The 12,799-nt window shown below is 31.0% G+C and overlaps 1 protein-coding gene across 2 annotated transcripts in view; it reads right to left on the bottom strand.

Annotated features, from left to right (window-relative positions):
- Positions 1 to 5,407, bottom strand: part of ckd (cracked) — a 39,046-nt gene extending 33,639 nt beyond the window's left edge. The window contains exon 1 of one of the 2 annotated variants that reach the window (XM_065503570.1): positions 5,322 to 5,407. The gene's annotated coding sequence lies outside the window, so the exon portion shown is untranslated. Of the gene's footprint in view, positions 1 to 4,645; positions 4,981 to 5,321 lie in introns of those variants that run through there. The other variant, XM_065503569.1, reaches the window with a different exon arrangement.
- Between the last annotated feature and the right edge of the window lie 7,392 nt (positions 5,408 to 12,799).

Genomic DNA, 12,799 nt, shown 5'->3' with positions numbered 1-12,799 from the left:
AACATTCGTAAAAGTATTAAAAGAATATTTCAATATTTTCAATTATTAGGGACAACATCTTAAGTATATTGTATTGTATAACACATTTAAAAAATAAATTAAGGTAGCTTGAGACAGTTATGGTTGGGCATTAACACTTTACCACTAATAAGATTTACACAAATTGTAGCGAAGATATTAAGAAATCATTAAAAAAGCAATATACAAAGATATCTATAGAGGAAACTATGGATGATAAATGAAGAAACATATTAAATGTCGTGGTATTTTGAAACAAAATGATAATTCAAAATGAATGGTTCAATTAATTAGATTGTCTAAGAAACTCTAAAGAATTTAAAGTTTGAAAATTTTAAAATTTAACTAAACACATAGTAATTTATTGCAATAATAAAATCAATTGAATCAACTATTTTCATGTAGTCTTTAAAATCGAAATTTAATCCTGTAATAACCGATTTTAATTTATGAGCTCAGTATTTTATTAAAACTTTAAAATCAAACAAAAACCGACTATTTTTAGGTGCATATTTTTTATATTTAAAGAGCATATTTTTCGTTTTTAAGTGCATATTTTAGAGCATATTTTTGGTTGCCCTCTTTATGTCTAAAACTTGCCAAAGTGAGACTAATAGTGCCAAAATTTATTTTCAAAACATAAATAGGATTTCATTGAAAGTTATTCGGGAATACAAAATTAATATTTTAGTAAGATTTAGTTTTCATATGCTAAATTCCAAAAACAAATTTGGTTTCTGTAAATCACAAGGAATCGTTTATTTTTGCATAAACTTTTTATGTAAATATTTTAAATATTCAAATAATGTCATTTGGAAATTAAAAAAATTCATTTACAAAGACGAAACAAAGTTTTGTTTTCGTTATTGTGGCGAATAATATTTATACAAACAGGCTGTTATTGCAGAACTTTTGAAGTGCCATTTGTACTGAAAAAGTACACTGGTATCTGGAAAACGTTTTTATATAGGTATTGTAGTTTTACAAAGAAAACTTAATAGTTTTTAATATTCATTTCCGAAATTAATATTTTAAAAAACGCAATGGTGTCAAAAATGGCCACAAATCAAATCATTATAATTTTGAAAGAACTGAAATATTAAAATTAAATGCTTCAAAAGAAACTGAAATCTGAAATATGTATGAATGTATTATATATTTACCCGACTAAATTAAATATTTAAGATAATGCTATATTCATATTTTCCAAACAAGTTTATTATTTTGGCATAACAGAATTTTTTCTTCAACGTCTTCATTAGTTTGCAAAATCCGACAAACATCGGAACAAACCAACCAAACTAGAACCAAAGCGGTTACTATTTGGTCAAGAATTCTGACAGACAGACTGACTACGGTTTAATTAAAAGTGAGGTTACATACCTTTGTTTAAGTTATTTTTATTTTTTTTTAGATGTACATAAAAATATTTAATTTATAAGTCACAAAAAAATATACATACATGAGCTAGTACATATTTATTTGAATTTATTTATAATGATATGGGCGCATACTTTAATGTAGATAAAAGTATGTTAATATGTTTATTGATGTTGATATTGTTGTTGGTTGGTGTTTCTTATGATCATGCCAAAAAACAGCATTTGTTTTTGTTATTAATTTTTTTTTTGTTGGATGGATGTATGGATGGTTAAATGATGCCATTTGATATGAAGTTCGAGATGATTTTATAATAAGTCAGCTTAGCTATGTATTTCTTTATGTTGATAATTGTGAGGCAGTAGGTGGAGGTGTTAATAGCAATAACAACAATGTTTGAATGTATATTAATGATTTTTACAGATATAAATACAAGATACCCAGCAGTTAAGTAAGTAGTCAATGTATCCCTTATAGAAAGTAATTGTCACTAAGGTCCTATCACTTGGCTGACTCCTATTTATATTTTGGGTCAATTGACACGTATTTGCTCTTTGTAGTGCAGAGAGAAGACAATTGGCAACTTTATACATCCCAGGTAATCTAGCGTAAAGACAATTGCCACTTAAGTGACTCTGAGTAATTCGTACAAACTGGTTTTATACAAATTGTGTTGATATAATTCTCATACAGAATATTTTTGCTTAAGTATACTGATATCCCATGTAACATAGCGTGAAGTTAATAGCCACTTTAGTGTCTCTTAGTAACCTATAGTGAAGTTACAAGCAATCCTTTATTAGACTGTCTGTGATATGTCTTTTTAGCTGACTATTTGAGGTCAATTAGCACCCGTGCATGTTAAAATAACTAGTTATGCAGCTGATCAAGTAAACGGTTTGGTAGCTAACGCAGAGAAAAAATATAGTTGTCCATGGTTACTGTAACCATTTCAATATTGTTACAAGTTCTTTTTTAACAATATTATATCACAGTAACTATTTACATGGTTGTGGTAACCATAATATGGTTAATTTGCAATTCACATGATTGTATCAACCATATATATAGTTACAGTAAACAAGTAAATGTTCTCATAATCTGAGAACAACATTAGAGTATCCAAAACCGAAAACCGGTCAACCGGTTTTTTCATCTTTGTAAACTCCACCGGTTTCAGTTTTTTTAACTTTTCGGTGTTTTGACAAACCGGTTTTTGTAAGACGGTTAACCGGTTTTAATGAAATATATTTTCTAAAGCTCATTCAAACATATTTATGAAAATCTTTGATACCATTTTTAAAAATAGCATTTGACAACATTTCGTAAAAGATATAAAAAATTTGCATAAAGAATTCAAAAATGCTAAATTTCCATTAAATAAAAATTTAATATAAACCGGTTAACCGTTTTTTTTTTGAAGACAAAAACCGAAACCGCTTAACATTTTTTTAAAAGACAATAATCGAAACCGGATTTTTCAAAAACACACTTTTTAGGTTAAACCGGAAATCGGGTTTTTAAATTTGCCGGTTTTTTTGGACACTCTAAACAACATATTATGATAAAATTATTCGTCATATAAATGGTTGACACAAACATATACTGGTTTACTGTAACCATATACAAATATGATTGACACAATCATGTGAATCGTAAATTAACCATATTATGGTTATCACAATCATGTAAAATGTTACTGTGACTACAATATTTTTAAAAAACTTGTAACACTATTTAAATGGTTACATTAACCATGGACAACTATATTTTTTCTCTGCGTGTAGTAAGACGGTGGATGCTATTTAACCAGTATGTGAATCCAATGCGTTGACTACTTTGAACCAGCTATTAGACAGTCTTATTGTAATCAAAAAGTCACGTAGATATTGCAGTAACTAGTTCCCACACTAAATGATGGGTACAAAATCACTAGTTCGGGACTGTCTTCTAGAACTGCTGGGTAAATACAAGATAGCTACATACTACCTACAAATGTATGTAAATACAAACGTGAATTCATATGTATGAATATCGATTGATATGGTTTTAATTACGATTTGGCAACGTATTATATTATTTTATTTAAACAGGTATGTATTTGCAATTTATTTATTTATATCGATTTTATTATTTTGGAATTTCCTAACATCTTAATAAACTGTGGTGTATTATTGTAGTAGTAACATTTCCTTTTGCACTTTTTTGTATCTTTTTTTTATATTTACGATACGAGTATTAATTACATATGCATATGTAGCTACATACTTATGCACCTAACTATTTGAGAATTATTTTAATTTATGTACATATTTTATTATATTGGTTTTTAACATTTATGCTTCTTAAGAAAATGTTGATCGAATGATCTTAACAAAAACATTCCAAACATAAACACACACATGTAGTATGTACTCAATGCAAACATGCAAGTATCTAGATACATATCATACAAATATTCGTACGTACGTATTTATTTTGAATGTACTTTTGATAATTGCACAATAGTGTCTGCAATTTGAAAATTTTGCCATTGACTAAATTCACATAGACGTACAAACATACTCATGCTCCTCTCTCTTATACATTGGCACAGATGCAGATGCGAACACAGATACTAACTCACACAATATAAGAATTATGTTCGCCTTTTTTCGAAAACTCTCAGCGAATGCAGCTCGAAACGGTGCAAATGTCGGTATAAACGAAAAGTCACCTAGTTAGCAACACTGCCCGTTGTAAGTAAAACCGCAAATTTGTTTGTTTTTTTAAGAAATCTGTAAAGACCGAACGAACATATCACACGACAAACCTCTAGTAGTTAGTCAGACATTCATTCATTCAATCAGTGACTTTAAAATACGTTTTTTGATTCATTGTTCATTTGTTTGTTGGTGTTTCTCAGAGGCACAGATCCACACATGCATACATAAACACATATGTACAAACATACATAGAATCGGTATCCGTCTGTGCATGTCCGTACCACTGTTGATCACCTTAGCTCTCAATATTATTAAATGGCAAATGGGCAACTAAAATTTAACTTGTCTTCGGACCAAGAAGCAACAGAAACAGTAGAAACAATAAACAGAAACAGCCATCACAATCGCAAGCACAACCAACAACAATTGCACTATTCCACCAATTTCAAAATAATGTATGACAGGTAAGCAACAACATCAATATCAACAACAAACACAATATCGAAGAAACAAAACAACACAGAAATAACGAATAAACGTACCAAATGTACAAGCAGAATTAACAAATGATATTATAGTTGTAGTATGTACTCCGATCAACCGCTCGCTCGATGGATGTTTTTTGTATGGAAATCGATACACAGATCTTTAAATAAATCAATCGAACACGTACGTAAGACGATAGGGAAACACACAGTTAAAACCGATCGATACACGATTAAATAACTCAAAGAAACAAATTTTAAGATACGACGAGTATTATTCAAACTTCGAATTGACTCGATTAACCAACCAACCGATCGACCACAGTGTCAGAAGCTCAAACACAAACTAAAACGTGGATATCGCATCGGAACAGTCTGTATGTGCGCATATAAAAAAAGCAAAAAAACCAAATTGAATAAAAAAGTTATAAAAATTCAAATTTCGAAAATAATAAAAACAAGAAACAAAACTACACACAATATTAGTTATTTATTTTTATTTATTTATTTCTGTTGTTGTTATTGTTATTATTGCTGTATAGCCGATCGATGAATATTCGAAGTTTGCTTCAATTTGAATGTATTGTGAGTTTTTGGAAGTTTGTGCTCATAAATGGTGGCGGTGATGGTGATGGTGACGGTGGTTGTGGTATTCATTCGTACGTGTTCAAAAAACAATTCGATTGAGATCTCCCGTTTGGATGTGTGGTTTGAATGACGTTTTGCAAAATACCTCTTGTTTTGAGTGTTTCTGGCTTTAATGTTAACCAGGTTCGTCTTTACCGTTTGTTGTTTCTTGTTTTAGCGTGTACGCGTCTACCGTTTTCTGTCAAGAGTACAACTGGTTCGATCTCAGCATAGCAATTTAATTTTATATCTTGAAGAGTTTTACTTTTATTTTGCCAACTATCTCCAACTGCTCACATTTATTTTTTAGCTTGACTTTAAGCAGTTGCATTCATTTTTAAATCAAAAGAGATGCAGTTCATCTTTCGAGTATGATATCTATTCATGTTGGCGTTAGTGTTGCCATTTTAGCATAATTTGATTGACAAAAGGGAATTTTCAATTTATTTTTAAAAAAATTAATAAATTAATATATTGGTACGAAATTGCACTATCAATTTGAATTTAACGTTATTAACGTCTGGTTTCCACATCCAATATCTCTTCTATATATTGTCCTAAGTGACAATATGGTTGTTTCGTGCGAAAAATTTTATATACAACAAATGATCAGCTGTTGGTTTAAATTTCGTGCGAAAGAAGTGCTGCTTATGTTATTTCGTGTGGAAAAATAAGATTGCCGGATGTATTTCACAAAAAGAACAGAGTACTGCTTTTGCGAAATTATTTCGCAAATATTTCATTCCAAATATTTTATATGTAGTTTGAAAGCATTTCGCACGAAATTTTGAACAGAGTACTTAGCTTAAATGGGGAATTGCAGAGACAGATACATATGTATATATTAGTGCTACCAAAGCTCTGAAAACATTTAACTTAATTATGCGAAACAAAAATTCAAGATTTGTGCTCCAGATTTGTATTTCTAAAAACCTAACGTAGTTGTTGACATTCTAGAAAAAAATAAATGTTAATTTCAAAATGGGTCAAATTTGACCCGAAGACCTTGTAAAGGTTAAAAAAATTAATCAAAATTAAATAATTTTTTGTTATTAGAACACCTGTTTATTCTTTATCATAATTATAAATAAATAAAACTTATTTTCTTCTTTTTGTCCGAAAAACCGGTTATTATTAAAAAACCGAAACCGGTTTATATTAAATTGCAATTTTTCAATTTTTTTAAGGCTACTGAAAGCTCTAGAAATAGATCATTCTAGTTTTGGTCGTTAGATTATTCATGAAAATTCTAGATGATGGCAGTGTGTATATAAATTGTAACAGCAAGTTGCAGTCAGTTTGTGTATTGTTGGACTTAACATCAACTGCATTACCAGTGTGTTTTTAAAGCAGGGATGCCCAAAGCTAAAACTGCAGTTGTGTTGGTGAGCGAAAGAGAACTCCACAGAACGAAAAGTTTAGTGAACTAAAAGAAAAGATATCTGTATTTAGCAAGCTTTATTAGTTAACACCATTATTATATATACATATTATCATAGCTCATTAATTGACAATTCGATATTAATAATTTTTGTCATTAATAGAAAATTTATGTACATTGTTTTGATTAAATTAATTTCAAATCTGAAAATGATTGTTCACAGAAGTAAATTGAAGGAAAAAACCAGACAACACTTTAATGATTTTTAAAATTCGAAATATATTAAACAATCCAAATATTTCTTTCAGTGATCATGAGAAAAAAATTAAAACATAGCAATACACCCGCTTAGCATGTACATTCGTCGCTATTTCAGTGACGACTAAACAAAAGTGAATAAGAATATGTGCGTGGTTAATTTGCACAATTGTGCTATGAAATGGGCATCAATGTTTAAAGCATTGTGACTATTTAAATTGTTGTGTAAATATTAAACTACTGATCGTTTTTATTTGCAATTAAAAGAAAAAATCATACAAGGCTCAAAAAGTTCATGACAGGAACTCTGCTAAAAATTTAGGGGCCAAAGACAGAACTCGGAAATGGAAGTCAAATTTTATACAAAAAATATACCTGCTGCATAATGTACGACGAAACGTACGTATGGAAAATTTTCGTAGCTTCCGGGTCAATATTTTTATGTTGCTGATGCTCGAGGGAATGTTGTAGAAAAGTTTAGAACTCAAAATCAGAAAATGTTCCCAAAAAGTTCTTGGCATGGCAAGCAATATGCAGTTGCGGCAATACCGAAATTTACATCAAGAAATGTTTGCAAAAAAGGATGCTTCCATTCATAAGACTAATTAATATGTCCACTTATTTTTGGCCTGATTTGGCATCCTGTCACTATGGTAAGAAATGTCTTGAGTGGTAAAATAGAGGCAAATCCTCCAAACTGCCTGTAGCTAAGGCCATTGGAGAGATATTGGGCTCTTGTTAAAAGAGAATTGAAGAGCACAAAAAAGGGGTCCAAAAGTGTGGTAGATTTTAAACGGAGATGGTCAACCTGTTCGAACAAAGTGACAGAAAGCTCTATAAAAACCATAATGGAAGGGTTTCTGAAAATGGTTCAAAATTTCATCACTAGTGATTAGAACTATAAAAATATTTTTTTTTTGGAAATTGTAATAATAATTTTAGTCGAATAAAAAAAAAATAAAAAGTGTAAATTTAGTGGTTTCATTTTTATTAACAGTCCTTATTAGCTGCAGTAATAAATTCTTACTTACTTTCGGTATTTTTATGTCTTTTGATAAAATGTGTTCGAATAAGTAAAAAAAAATTATTTCGGAGTTTTTGCATTTATATTAAATAAGTGTATGTTAAAACTGATATTTGTACTAATTTTGTAAATAAAAGAAATAAATTTAAAAAATAAATTTCTATAAACATAATTATGTATGTATGTATATCATTTCAAAAAGGGGACGAGTCCCTTAATGAAAACTCTTTAGAAAGTTCAAAAATGGTGCCGTGAAATAAGGCCATATGGCGTTCCATGGAGGAAAAAGTCCTTAAGAGCGGCCGCAGGCCTCCAATAAAATAAAAACTTTTCTGCGAAACCGAATAGTTGCTGGCCATATTACTGAGTGCAAAAAAACTTGTCTTCGCAAATAAAGTTTTTCTGCGTGTGATATTAATTTTTTATATAAACGAGATTATCATATAAATATTTTGAATTAAAATTTTTGGACTTGTACCGTTTCGAAATGAAATCTTATACAAGGTGGCGCAAAAGTAAACATCCGATGTTTTTTGGCTGTAATTAAAAAAAAAAATGAAAAACTTTGATTCTTCTGTGGATTATTTTTATTTGGTCTTTTAATTTTTTTTACATCAAGTCGAGAATATGATGTCATGTAAATGGCCGCCGCCACTGTTGATTGTCATTTGAGCCCTTTTTATGGCATTTTCCATCACTTTGGCCAAAACTTCCGGCGATAGGTCCTCACATTCTTGACGGATATTGTCTTAAAGAGCTGTAAGAGTCTGAGGCTTGTTGACATAAACCCGCGAATTCAAATAGCCCCACAAAAAGAAGTCTGGAGCAGTCAAATCAGGCGATCTTGCTGTCCAGTGCAAATCGCCAAAACGGGAGATTAGGCGTCCGGGAAATGCATCCTTCAGCATATCGGTTGTGGCACGTGCAGTGTGTGCCGTTGCACCGTTCTGTTGGAACCACATGTTTTCCAATCCCAATTTATCAAGTTGCGACAAAAAGAACTCGTTGATCATTGCTCTGTAGCGCTCACCATTCACAGAACTGACATTAGGGGCCAATCGCAAAATTTATAGCATTTTCTGATAGGAGGATTAGTTTTGCGCCATCTTGTAAATACAAATAAAAATCCAATGATTTTCAGAAAAACCTTGATTTTGTTAACATATATTGCCAAGTAAAAATCTGTTACATTCCGTTTTATTTGAAAAAAAAAATGTATTTTGTTTTTATCGTTTTACCCCCAATAACACGAAGTCTGGTTATGTTTTAACTAATAGTTATACTGACAGTTTTCATACAAAAATTATTTTAACCGACAGTATAACTATTAGTTACGGCATAACCAGACTTCGTGTTAACGGGGGTTAGCATATTTAGAAATTCAGTTTATGGCAACACTGACTCACTCACATTTATTTTTACATTCATTCGTTCATCTGTTCGCAAAGAAACCATCAATGGATCGAAACAGTGCCAGATGCATAGATGGAAGCCAGCCGCATTGTATTGCTTAACTTTAAGCATTTGCATTCATTTTAAAATCCAAAGAGATGCAGTTTATCTTGCGAGTGTGATGTGTATTCATGTTGTCGTAGGTCACCGAAGAGACACAGTTGGACACCATGTAAGAGAAAATATCAACATAAATAATTTCGAAAATACATTTTCAAAGAGAATCACAATTCTTTATAGTTGATTATTAACAGCGTTGTCAACTTTTTAATTTGAAAAAAGCACTTAACTTATGAAAAGGTAAGTGTTTTTGTAATTTCTTTATACATACATAAGTAATTTCCTTTAGATACCCCATGGATTAAATTTTTAGCTTTTATTTTGAAACATTTGTACAACATAAATTTATTCAAAGTATTGGCCCTTGTTAGCTACGAAATTTTCTCATATTTCTGGCAACATATGGATTCCGAGCCTAAATAACTGCTCATCTTTTGAGGCCAAGAACGAATCAAGCCAATATCGGATTCTCTGTTCCAAAGAGAGCGTTCTACATCAATCTAAACAAATAGTAGTCGGAAAAAACATCCCAGCCACTTCATTCTAAACAGGTATTGCGACATATGGCCGAGAGTTGTCATGATGAAATATTACGGTTTCATGTCTGGTCTCATATTCTGGACGTTTTTCGGGCAATGGTCGCTTCAAATTGCTACTTGAGTAGCTCCCAATGATTTTACAAGCTCCTTTTGAGTTTCACAACAATTTTCATGGAGTAATACCTCCAATTCTTGGCATTCAAACTTTTTTGGCTGACCTGGGCGATATGTGTCTTCCGTGTCAAAATTACCACTTCTGAACCACACAAACCATCTCTCGCACGTTGAAACCGATGGAACACATTTACCATAAGCTTTTGGTGAGAAACCGGTGTACTTCAGCGTCACTTTTTTTTCCAAATTAAAGAAGTAAAGCGAAACTTCCCGCATATGACGACACAAAATTCGAAATTTTCGAAGCAAAAAAACTTTGCACATAATGCCTATTTATAGATCTTTATATGAAGGATTTGTACAAATTTAACCTAAATAGTCAGAAGAATACACTAGTAATAAATTTACCCCAGAACCATGAAAATCTAACGAAGTTATGCCATCTAAGTGCACTAAAAAAAGCATTGAGCACTGACTCAATAGTTTTTCGCATCGAAATTTTTAAAAAGCACTAAAAACATTGCTAAAAGCACTGAGTTGACAACGCTGATCTGCAGAGATCTCATATCTTCGACACAAAAATTCTTAACTTCATACCAAGGCGTATGTATTCATTATAAGGTGAGAGCGATTCCACAACAAAAATTTGTTTATGTTGGCTGTAACTGCAAAAGTCTGCCTGTTGTTGTTGTAACAACTTAAACTATACAATTTTCTAATCTGGGAGTTCTTCATCCAGGTCAAGGACAAGAAGTTGTGCTACTTCAACAGGGCTGGTAATCTTTACACCGAAGAAAGAAAACTAATGTCATTCGACCAATTATAATTGAAGTTTAAACTATACATAGATAAATACACATAGATCGAAAACTCTCCTGTTAATGACCTAATTCAGTTGTCAGAAAACTAAGTGGTAAGAATGCATTAGTAAAAAATCGATGTGAAAACTAACACAACATCCCAGCGGCGAAAAGAAGTATTAAGCAGGCCTTCTGGAAGGTCTTATTTATCAGACACAAAGACTTATTGCCCCATTCCATACTCATACATTTTTTAAACACGATGTCCTAGCCAGCCAAGGCCATGTGCTTTAACTTCTTTAACAGGCCTGATAGTATGCCTTCTTCAACATGCCTTTTATTGATTTTAATTTTTTTATAATAAAAACTTTAATAATGACCACGTAAACCACTTCGTTAATTTTTATGAAAACTTCGTTAATTTTTATGAATTTTTTGTTTTGATCTCTTTTATGTATTAGAATATTTTGTTTTTTAATTGAAATTTTTTCCTTAATTTTCGATATGAAATAATTTTTTTAGTTGAGTTTTTTTACTTAACTTTTGTTTTAAGTAAGTTTTTAAAATTACAAATAAAATAAGTTTACTTAAAGTATATATCGTCGCCTTAAATGCTCGGACGTAACCATAGCTGTTAAATAATGATTACTAATCATAATAATTAGTAATTAGATTATTTTTTTTCGAAAGGTGAAGTAATGATTAAATTACGATTATATTCAGATTTGCACGATTACTAATTGATTACGATTACAAATAATCAAAAAATAATCAGGATTACTTTCGATTACGCGAAAATAATCAATAATAATCAAAAGTAATCAAAAAATAATTCGACTATTTTCAAAGATTACTTTTGATTATTTTAGATTATTTTCCAAAAATTTTGCATTTACATCATTTTATTTTCAAAAATTTGCATTTATAACGTGAAAAAATAAAAAAAATAACAGGCCGCCCACATTCGGACTCGAACCGGGATTTCTAAAGCGATAGAGCAACACACATACATTTGACCTATCGAAAGAATTCGTATTGTCAGAGTTATATTGTGGAATTTTATGGGGATAATTTTTGTGGAAGATCCCTCTATCTCCTCCGTTAGCAAGTTGTTTTGATTTTATTCAGAATTTTATAGCAAAACTAGCTTATATTTTTAAAAAAATTTCAGCACTCCACAGGCTCACCATTCTTAACATTTCAACAGAGTTTGTCATTTATATATAGATGTTGAGCGAAACGTGTAATGTTAACCAATTAAATATTGTTAACATCACACGTTTGGCTCAAAATATTTCCTTATTAACCTCAAGTTTAAGAAACAGTGTATAAAAAAGGGTATACAAATATATTTAGACAAAGTTCAAAATTTTGCATATTAAAATGAGTTATATGACAAAATTTTAATATATATTTGCGATTAATGAATTTTCCTGATATGAGCCATAGTCACAAAATCAAGCGGTATGATTTCTGTCTACTTGAAACTAATTTCTGTGGAGTTTTTTAATGTTTATATGCGTTAATGTATTTCTGGATTTATATTGGAGCTACGACCTATTGTGATTCGATTGTCATACAATATTTTTACGTGATGTCTATGTACAAGGTGGCGCAAAACTAATCCTCCTATCAGAAAATGCTATAAATTTTGCGATTGGCCCCTAATGGCCCCAAGTTCTGTTTTGACATTTGTGTAGTAAACACATGCGAAATACACGTTAATAAACAATGTTACGCTACACTGCGGAATATTGCTGACCAATTGATCACCACCAAGAGGAAGATGATTTTTTATCAAAAATAATCATGAGTGATGAGGCCCATTTCCATCTTAACGGGTACATAAATAAGCAAAAATTTCTGGGGCACTGAAACCCAAAGTCACTGTATGGTGTCAAGAATATAGCTCTTAAAGACAATATCCGTCAAGAATGTGAGGATCTATCGCCGGAA

The sequence above is a fragment of the Calliphora vicina genome, chromosome 3 (assembly GCF_958450345.1).
Source record: "Calliphora vicina chromosome 3, idCalVici1.1, whole genome shotgun sequence".
NCBI lineage: Eukaryota > Metazoa > Arthropoda > Insecta > Diptera > Calliphoridae > Calliphora > Calliphora vicina.
This window is presented reverse-complemented; position numbering and strand designations above follow the sequence as displayed.